The sequence below is a fragment of the Lupinus angustifolius genome, unplaced genomic scaffold (genome assembly GCF_001865875.1).
Source record: "Lupinus angustifolius cultivar Tanjil unplaced genomic scaffold, LupAngTanjil_v1.0 Scaffold_628, whole genome shotgun sequence".
Lineage (NCBI taxonomy): Eukaryota > Viridiplantae > Streptophyta > Magnoliopsida > Fabales > Fabaceae > Lupinus > Lupinus angustifolius.
Genome location: NW_017727955.1, coordinates 15,021 through 26,175, shown reverse-complemented (window position 1 = coordinate 26,175; position 11,155 = coordinate 15,021). Strand labels below are relative to the sequence as shown.

Genomic DNA, 11,155 nt, shown 5'->3' with positions numbered 1-11,155 from the left:
GTTGGGCCCAGGCCCATGTTAGGCGTGACCTTTACGTCAAATGGTGCGTCATATTCACGCTCACTTTATTATAAATATGTTGTTGTAACTGCCTGTGGTGTGGTGGCTCACGATTTCGATGATTATAGTAAGAAAGAGAAGAGACTGAGAGTAGAGAGAGTATGGAGAGAGAGTAAGATGATTTTGTGGCATTTCTCTGATTTTGTGGCATTTCTCTGATTTAGTTTTAATCATTTATTTGATTTTACTAATTCTACTTCTTCGTTAAGCAATTCAAAACCCTAGAATCTCGAGGCAATTTCTCTGGCTGTGTCACTTTTGGTTCAACGGTTACGTTGTACGAAATTTCTCTGGTTCTTGTTTTTCTCACAATGTTTGAAACGTGAATAGATATAGAATTTGATGACAGCATACTCAGACCATTTTTCACTGCTACGTATTTCTCTTTCTTTCTAGATTTTTTTCAATCTTATTTGAAAGAGCTAACACACTTTGACGAGTTTGATCTAAAATCGTAAAAATTTAATGAGCCAATTTTTTCGGTTGTGGCTTGCCTAATGGAATATCATTCTCAATTATTCAAGAATTTCCATTCTTGGTGCATTGAGATTGTGGGTAAACGATCTTGGTGGAATAGAGAGAAGGGGAATATGATTTCCTTGTGTTTTTCATGCCACAAGTCTTTCAGAATATTCTTGTGGTTCTTTATTTTTAGTCCCTTTTGGTGTTGGTGAAACATGACTTCTGAGATTGCATAAAAAGCTATTCATTTAGTAATATTAATATAAAAAGCTTTCAATGTTATTTGACAGAGCTAACACACTCTGATCAAAAACCATAAAAATTCTATGAGGCAATTTATTCGGTTGTGGGTTGTGCCTATAATGGAATGTCATTCTCAATTATTCAAGAATGCTCATTCTTGGTGGATTGTGATTGTGGGTAAACAATCTTGGTGGAATTAGAGAATAGGAAAAAGAGACAATTATAAGATTTTGATTGAAGGGCAAAATCCTGGCTAAACTGAAGAAACATTTTGATTGAATTTCTGACTGACTACTATCGGTGTTTGACTTCGTGTGAAATATTTTTTGAGATGTTCGAAATAGGAGATTGCTTAAACGAGTAACTCAAAAGAGTTTGATGGGTTGGAAATGACTGATATAAGCACTTCCAAAAGTAATGAGTTCAAGTGTTGGATCTACTCTAATAATAATATTACTTGTTTTGTTCATATCAAGCCCTTTCTTAGCACAACAATCAATATAATATGATGTTGTGAAGGAAAAAAAAAGAAAGTAATTTGTGAGAGAATATATCTGCACATATTTATAAAGGGGTTGCCTTTGATGGTTTAATTTTTTTGTAGTTTGTTTGTGCCAGTGATCAGTTAATTGGATTTGAATAAAACTGAATGTGCGGAAGTTCGAGCATCTGATGCACCTTGAGTGCAGCAAGATATATTGCTTTTATAGTCCTGACCACAGATAATAAGAAAAACCAAATCGCACTTCAGTTCCCTTCCGATTATGATGACCATAGTAATGGTGGTAATTTCATGCATTTATTTATTTTCTTTATGACTGACCAATTTTATATTGGAGCATTAAGCTTGCCATGTGACTGTATTTGCTGCTTGTAAACATATCTAAATGGCTGATGACATTAAGATCTTTGTGGAGAGTTAATTGGGATAATACCATGCTTCTATTATTTATGTACTTTTCATATTTTATTCCCTAGAAGGGGACAAAATGATAACAAATTGTGAATCCTTTTGGCGTGGTTGTGGAGGGCATTGAAATTGATAACAAAATATTATTAGTTCTTGCTTTTTTGACAATGGTTGAAACTTGAATAGATATACAATTTGATGAATTTGCAGCATACTCCGACCATTTGTAACTGCTATGTATGTCTCAGTTCTCCTTTTTCTAGATTTTCAATGTTATTTAACAAAGCTAACACTCTAATAGAACAACATTCTCAATTATTGAAGAATGTTCATTCTTGGTGGACATGCATTTAGATCTTTCTACCACATTGGTTAATGATGAAAATGACAACTTGATTGTTGATGCTAGCCCTTGAAGGAATGCTGTGGGTACTGGAGAGTCATCTTCCAAAAGGATAAAGTAATTGGTGTAATCGCAATGATAGGGACGCAACACCTGAATTAATATGAAATAAGAGTTTCTCTCCATTCCATACATGTGCCTTTTGGTGTGTTCTATTGCTTTTATTAGGTTTGTCTTTCATGTACTTTTTATCCCTTAGAAAATCTCTTTCTATATAAGTATATATATAAATATACTGAATAAGTTCGGGTTTTGTTGTTATACTGTTACCATCCCAAAATGGGTTTTCTTCTGGTTAGTTTGAAATTCTTGGTTGTATGACACATTTTTATCAACAACTTAGCTTTATCCTGCCATATGAGGTCAACTACTTGGGTAAAGCTACACCACTAAGTTCAATCAAAAGCAATATTTTAGTAGAACTACTAGAGCGAGGACTTTTTTTAAGGTTTCTTTTGATTTTTCTTTGATCCAGCCAACACCCTTTTTCAATTGAACCATCTTCCTTAGTTCCATTTGATCCTCTTTTAATATTTGTCTTCTTATCACATAATCATGGCATCGTTTTATGACCATGATCCATGTAACCAACTCTACCTAGTGGGACAATGCTTGGTTATTGTTATTGTTGTTGTTATCTCCTCATATGACCAAACTTTTCAATCATAATTTTATTGTTGTCATTCTGGTTGGTTTTGGGTAGTGCTGCATATTTGTATGGATGTTTCATAAAGGCAAGAGAAAGGGTTAAAGAAGGGGGACAGATAATGAAAAGTTTATGTGAGTGCTTGTAAAAGTTGAGGTTTTCATTATCTACTGAACGATAGAGCTCAATGTTTCACTTTGTTTGATGATTATTTTGTCACATGGTATGTAGTTGAAACTGCGACCTTGTTGTTATGTTCATTTACTTATTTTGATAAGAAACAATCTGGCTGTTATAACCATCTAAGGTTCTATTTCTCAGTATTGATTGTATTGCTTATGGGGGATTGTGCCCTATCAACAATTTTATTACCACTAATAAGATGATTTGCTTACAAAATTTATGTTTGGATTTAAAGTAATGCTGCTATCTAAAAAGAAGAAAAAACATTACCTGCACATATAGGATAGACTTATTTTTAAAGCTTCTAATGTGTTTGGGATGGTATTTTTAAGCTGACCTCTTTATCGGATGTGCAGAGGAATCAGAAGAAATTTATCAATTATTTTTATCAGCCTTCTTCAAAATCTGATGATGAAAAGTTATCCACTGGAAACAAGGAATGACCTCCATTTTTAGTGACTTTCAACTTATAATGACTTTTCACATTTCAATGAGGTTGAATTATTTTAGCATTTGAAGTTTCTTGTACAACCTGAAACCATTACAGGAAAGTCTGGAGATCCAGTAGGTAACATTCCTTAATTCTAGACTACACCAAAGTGCTTGTGTTTTTAACATTTTTCTTTGAAATCAAGAAATCCTTTGAGGCAAGGGGGTTTCTGGGATAAGTTCCCATCACCTGAGATGCGTCAATGTTAACGAGGCAACCTTGAGGTACCACCTATTACTTTGGTGTGACAGATCAAAAAGTTTATTTTCTCTTAATATTGCTGCTTCACTTTCAAGAGGTATCCACCCTGTCTCACTGCTTCAAAGTGAGGTGGTTTGCAAAGCCTCTTCCCTGACCCGGCTTTTGCCTCACGTTGACACTGATTGGTAATTTATTCAATGTGAATTGCATTTTTACTGAATTTGTTTGTTTGATCAAATGTATTGAGACCTCAAAGTAGCTATAACGAAGTAAGGAAACAACAGAGGAGCTTCCATCTTTTACTACAGCCAGGGATAGCTAAGCTTTGTGATGTACTTCGTCTCCCTCTGTGTTGTTTTTTTGTCTTTATTAAAGTTTTGCTTATTGTTAGTTTTTTTCTACTCTGGCCCTTTATCATTGACAAGTTCCAAATTATTTTGGTGTTGATGAAATATGACTTCAAAGATTGTACAAAAACTAGGCAGTTAATAATATTAATGTAAAGAGCCTTCATCATTTGCTTGACTTGATAAGTTCCCCTTGTGCTCTGGATGATGGGATAGGTAACTAAACCTTTCTTAATTTTGCAAATGTTTTTCAAACTTGTGATTTTAGGTTATGTTGGAATAACGAAGTCAAAGGTTTAAGGGCAAGATCTTGGCTAATTTGAAGAAACATTTTGATGGAATTTCTGGTTCTGACTGCTTTTGGTGTTTGGCATTGTTTAATAGGTTTGTGCGGATGTTTAAAATAGGAAAAGTAGTTTTAACATGAACCGGAAGGAGATTGCTTAAAAGGGTTACTGGAAAGAAGATACAAGCTGGGTAAAAAGTAATTAGATCAATTAGTTCTGTATCTATTCTAATAATTATATTACTTGTTTTATTTTATCATGCTCTTTCATAGAACAAACAATCAATATATTATAAAGTCGCGATACTCAGCTGCACAGATTTATGAAGGGGCTTGTTTTGACGATTTAGTTTTTTTGGAGTGCGTTTTTTGCCATTGATCAATTAATTTTGTTGGATTTGATTAACACTGGAAGTTCGAGCATCTGGTGCACCTGGTGTGTAGAAGGTATGTTGCCTTTATAGTCCTGACTGGATATAATATGAAAAACCTAATCTCACTTCAGTTCCTTTCCAATTATGCTGACAGTAGGTAATGGTGGTAATTTCATGCCATGTATTTTTTCTTCTTTTTGACTGAACAAGTTTCTACTGAAGCATTAAGCCTGCCTGTGACTGTATTTGCTGCTTATAAACATAACTAAATGGCTGATGGCATTGAGATCTTTGTGGAGAGTTCATAGGGATATATTGTGCTACTATTTATGTATTTTTTATATTTTATCCCCTCAGAAATGTGGATCATTGTGGAGAGTTAGCAATAATATGTCTACTCACTAGCAACAGTATGATCATAAGCGTAGCTGTAATACTAATATCATAGTCATGGATGCACAGGCTTCTTCACCTTCACTGTATCACAATGCTTTGCAAGACATATTCAAGTCTTCTTCTATCAATGCTCACACCTCAGAATTGGCTTCACTTCAAGAAAATCATGGCATTTTGGGAGGGAATGCTAGTAAGTCTGTACTTTATCATCAAAGCTATGCATATCAAGCAAATATGTGGACTAATCAAAATAGTTTCAATGACAAGATGATCAATGGACAACAACTACAACACACTGGGAATGTGTTCACTGATTCCACTAATCCTCAAGAGTTGTCGTTATCACTCTCATCAAATTTACAATCTTAACCCTCCTTGTTCTCAGTTTGAATTCGACCCTCAGTCACAAAGTGGCATTTCAAAGCATATGAAATCATTTCAAGACTCTATACCTATTGGAATACCCTCAAACAATTGGTCCTCTTGGCCCTTTCACTGGCTATGCTACCATTCTCAAGTGTTCGAGGTTCTTGAAGCCTTGCCAAGAGATTTTAGATCAATTTTTATCATGATATCGAGGACTCACTGCTTCTACTTCTGCAGATGTTGATGAAATGTGGCATCTCAGGTGCTTCATCCTCTACCTTGTTCTTTAATTCAAACGAAGATGCTTCTGCTGATGGTGGAGCCTTGAGTAGCATCTGGATTTCTTCTCGGCCGGAGTGCCAAATGAATAAGACAAATCTACTGTTCATGAGGAGGTTGGTTTTCATATACCTTTTGACTTGTTTTATGATTTTACTTTTATGTGTCTTGTATGTTTTTGGCATGATGATTAGTGTATCTGTCAGGAAATTACTGTTGTAACATGATAAAAAAAGGCCAGGTACTTTAACACTACCGTGTGCAATAAGTAGTCATTCAGTGTACTATGGACGCGCTCTTCTTTGCCAATATACAATTTCGTTTTACATCTAGAGAATGTGGGGAACACCAAATTACATCATTACCTGTAGATTTTGAATCAGTCAGTCACTTTCAACGTGCTTCCTATTTTCTAGCTTATGCATTTTGATATAACATTATGGTATTGTTGTTTTATGTTTTTTTATTATAGTGGTATGGTTATGGATCTCATCTCATTTGAAAAATAAAGAGCAAATGGATTAATATATCATCACATGGTATGACTTCTGGATTGTTGGTAATGCTATTATTCCCTACTATTTGAGTTGTTTGTAAAGGGTAAAGTGGTTATGCTATGTTCATTATTCATTACCTAGTGCCTCTCTAGTCAAATCAAGCTTTTTTTTATAAGTAAAACAGATTTTATTAAGAAAATTGCTGGCAATACAAGAAAGCTCAAAGAATAGAGATAAAACAACTCCACTGAAAGAACAACCACCAAAGAAAACATACAAGACACACCGTCCATTGGTTATTTTTTCAATGCTCAAAGAATAGAGATAAAGCTTAATTTTTGAAATTACTGCTTATAGTTTTTGATACCTGATCTGGTCTTATGTCTTACTTGATATCCTTCCACTTCTCTATGTACAATTCCTGCTCTGAAGTGTCCATACAGTTATACTCTCCACACCGTCCATTGGTTGATGTTGCGGAAGCATTTTTGTGGGTTATGGCTGTTGGAATCATTTTATGTGCTTCTTATTGGTCTGGCTGGACTACCCGAGAAGCAGCTATTGAGCAAGAGAAGCTTTTTAAGGTTACGTAGTTCTTTCTTGCCAATTTATTCTCTATCTCTGGTAAAAGGAGTAATAATTTTAGATTGAAGGAAGAAAATATATAAAAGTGAGGATATAGAGCAAAAAAGACACAAGGAAAAAATGCTGAAGAGACAAACTTTTTAAAATAGTAGGGCTTTCAAAGCTTCATGTTTATCGTTACCTGTCAGGCTGTCACGAAGTCTCTTTAAAACAAAAAGTTTATTCTCTTTTATTGTCATTACTCACTCAAACAGATAGTAAGCTATGCTATTTACACAGACTGATGGGCCATCCACTTGTGTGGAAGCAATTGTTTGTTGGATGAGTATAGAATTGGTGTTCATATACAATAGAATTGGTTTTGTATATGAATCAAAGAATGTTCTCTGTGTGATGTAGACTTTGGCCATGTATAGCAACATATGAGGTGTTCTTTATGTTTAAGTATAATTTCACCAAGATATGTAGTTTGGATAATATGATATGAAGGCACATGCGATTGCTATTGCTTTGTTGAAAAAGGTGATTTCAAATAACTTATTAAAATCAGAACTGATTGAAATGTCTTATGATATATCAAGCACATTTATAGAGAAGATTTTTTGCCTTTACTGCTTTCCTTGCGAAGATGATTCATATACAGAAGGGTAGACATGAATTGAGTGTGAAAGTGAGTTTTTTGTTGATTGTGTTCACATCACATTATTCCCTTCTCTGCATTTCCTTTATTATTTTCACCCATCATTATCTTTTGTCTCTATTAAGTTCTAAACTTTTGCAATCTATGTAAAGTTTTTCCCAACTTTAATTAATATTTGAATTGACTTTTAAAGGCTTCATTTGGGTTTCCAAGCTTCAAATCAATTTGCCAATATAGGAGCCAGTCTCATTTTAGCAATGTTCTTATGTTGTGATACCCAAAATTGTTGAAGATTCAAAACTGAGTGTCATATTTTTTTTACTGTTCTATCCTTTTGGGCATGATGGTAACATGAAATGATACTCTGAATCTGAATTCTCCATCTTGTTGGGGATGCATTTGAAATTCAATGCTATGTTGGGGTTCAACTTTACTAATAAAACAACTCTTTGACATAGTGAATTACAATTTGCAATGTAGATAAGTTCACAACTCTTCAGTAACCGCTGCACCAGGATTGGAAGTGGCAGTGGCAACTAGACAGATGGAGCATCGTTTCAGAGAAACAGAATGTTGTTCTTCTTTCCATCTAGTTAGTTTTCTGTTTATGTTTGTGCTTTTTTCATCGGATTCTAGCTTTTGTGCAATGATAATGTTTCTTTTGGTGTGCTGTTTTCATGTTTGATTTTCTATTTTCTAACCAGCAATTCTTAGTATATTTGCCAAGCACAGCAATTATTTTTCTTTCACCTAGGCATCCAGAGAAGTGTGAAGGTTAGTTTATATTTTTCCCCTATCATATATTTGCATTCTTACAATGGCAGTATGATTGTTGTTGTTGGCCCTTCAAGCAATGTGGTGGGACCAGCGATTCATGCTCCAAAAGGATAAGTTAATTGTTATTTGTTAGCTAATGATAAGACTCAGTCTACGGTATACTTGAATTAATATGCAATAAGAGTTTTTATCCATTCCATACTTAGCCTTTTGTTAGTGTTGCATATTTGTATTGATGTTTCATAAAAGCAATAGAAATGATGAAAGAAGGGAAAATAATGAAGTTTAAGTGAGTGCTTGTAAAAGTTGGGGTTTTCGTTATTTTGTTTACAATAACGCTCAAAGTTTCACTTCATTTGATGATTATTTTGTCACAGGTATGTATTTTCAACTACAGTCTTGCTGTTATATTCTTTTACTTATTTAGATAAGAAACATTTTGGCACCATCTATGGACCAGTTTCTCAGTATTAATTGTATTGCTTATGAGGGATGGACCCCATCGACAAATTTTATACTACTAATAAGATGATTTGCTTCCCCCGCAACTCTAAAATTTGGAAACAAGAGAGTCAAAAGTAACATCGATAAGGTCCAATATTCAAATGAATTGATTTGGTGTGTTCTTATAATATCTGTATTTGATATTCTAATCAGACTGCATATCACCCATTGTATGTTATTCTTGCATTGATCATAATTTTTCAATGTTCAGTCAATATATATTCCATCTCATGCTTCTAGTTTTCTTTGGTAAAATTTTGGTACTGTTGACAAAGTATTTGCATTTCTAAGAATTAGGTTTGCCTCAATTAATTGAATCAATCTATCATGAACATTCAACAGGATTTTGATTTAGATGATGAATAAGGAGATATGCTAGGTTATGAAAGAATGTTATTGTTGTTGTTTTTTTCTTTTGGGTAAAAGGTTGCTTGTGTTTTCATTTGTGGTTGAGTTACAGCAGGAGCAGGAGCTGAACTTTGGGGTCATTTTGGAGGTCATGATCCATGATTTCGTGGGTTGATTAATACACATGATCATGATATAGAATGAAAACTTGTTCCCATTGTTAAAAATTTAAGGGAAGTGAGAGCAGATAGTGTGTAATTTTATCTTCCAAGTTCCAACTATGCTGAATTCTTCATTACAATTAAGTGCCTAACCTTCCAACTTTGAAGCTTGAACTGGTCTTCTATAATGGGTACATTGAATAATAACATGAATGAAGTGGTCGCAGGAAAATAATGGTCTGTGATTGTGTGAGTTTTGCGTTGGTTTAGGTGGGGATGAGGATTTTTTTTATTATAGTAGTTCCATATTTGATTGGTGGTGAGTTGTGTTGGTGCCAAATGACATAGTTTTTGTCAGGGATGAGTATGGGTCGAGTTGGGCCAAGTAAGGCTTGTCCTTTCATCATTAGATAGATAAAATCATAATTGAAATTCTTTCATGCTTTATAATAAGCAATATATAAAATTTATAAAATATGTGTGTGGGTGATTAATTTCCAACAAGTACGGGAGGCAGAGGGAGGAACATAAGATATATGTACATAAAATTAAACATTAGATTATTTCATGAATAACCTGCGTATGTTAGTTAACACACCATATATAGCTAGGATGTTACTATCTGCCAAAATGTATGATCTTATACATAGAAGAAACGAGGCTTAAGCACCTTTTATAGGTAGCTAGGGACATTGAATTAATAAATGAGGTAGAAATTTGATTAAAAGTCAACTTGAGATTATAGAATGGCGGCTTGTCACTAATGACGCAAGATTGAGTGACATGCCAATTAAGAAGGAGATACACTGGATTATGAAAGAGTGCTATTGTTGCTGTTTTTTATTTTGGGTTAAAGTTTGCTTGTGTTTTCACTTGTGGTTGAATTGGGATTACTATATCTAGCAGTTAAGAAGAGAAATGTGGGTAGGAATCCTATATTTAGCAGGAATAATACCGATAACTCAGTTCTTTTGTGGGCTATTCCTACCTTTTTACTGTCCTTTTCTATCTCTCTGTTTTAGTTTTAATCTTTCATTTGATTTTACTAATTGGATTTCAAGAAAGCGGCATCTTCATTAAGCAATTGAAAACCCTAGAATCTCGACTCAATTTCTTAGGTTGTGTTACTTTTGGTACATCAGTTATATGTTGCACAAAATTTCTCCGGTTCTTGATTTTTCCACAATGTTTGAAACATGAATAGATGTAGAGTTTGATGAATTTGAGGCATACTCTGATTATATGTAAGTACTTTTCTCAGTTCTCTTTTTTTACTAGATTTTCAATCTTATTTGACATAGCCAACTAGGGTTGGCAATGAACCGAACAAACTCGGTATTTGTTCGAAATTCGATACGTTGGTTAGCTCCATAAACTTGGTTCATGAACCAAATGAGCTGAACTTGAGCTAGAAATTGAGTTCGTTAAATAAACGAGCCGAACTTGAGTTGAATGTAGTTCGACTCGTTAGGTTCATGAGTTGACTCGATATATATATATACACACACATATATACACGCATATATACACATATATATACACACATATATACACACATATATACACATACATATATAAACTAATTTTTATGATTCATACATTATTTTTATATTTATTGTTATTATGTTATTATATATATAAGCATGATTATATTTATATAAAAATTTTTGCATTATTTTTCAAATTTCAATTAATTATTTAAGTTGTCCAAATGAACCATTCGAACTGCAACAAACAGTTCGCGAACTTTAACCGAACCGAACTCGAGCTAAAAAATAACTCGTATCAAACTCGAGTCGAGTTTTGAGCCGAACCAATCCTTATTGAGCTCGATTCAACTTGTTTCTAGCCCTACAGCCAACACACTCTGACCCAAAACTCTAAAGATGTTATGAGCCAATTTCTTTGGTTGTGGGTTGTGTCTGTCATGGAATATCATTCTCAATTATTCAAGAATGTTAATTCTTGGTGGATTGAGATTATGGGTAAACGATCTT

The 11,155-nt window shown here is 33.9% G+C and overlaps 1 long non-coding RNA gene across 1 annotated transcript; it reads right to left on the bottom strand.

Annotated features, from left to right (window-relative positions):
• Window positions 1–1,827: 1,827 nt before the first annotated feature.
• On the bottom strand, window positions 1,828–3,323 carry LOC109341758. The gene is made up of 2 exons (XR_002106988.1): window positions 3,097–3,323; window positions 1,828–3,034 (listed from the first exon to the last, which is right to left on the bottom strand). It is a non-coding gene; the product is annotated as an uncharacterized LOC109341758 (long non-coding RNA).
• Window positions 3,324–11,155: the final 7,832 nt, after the last annotated feature.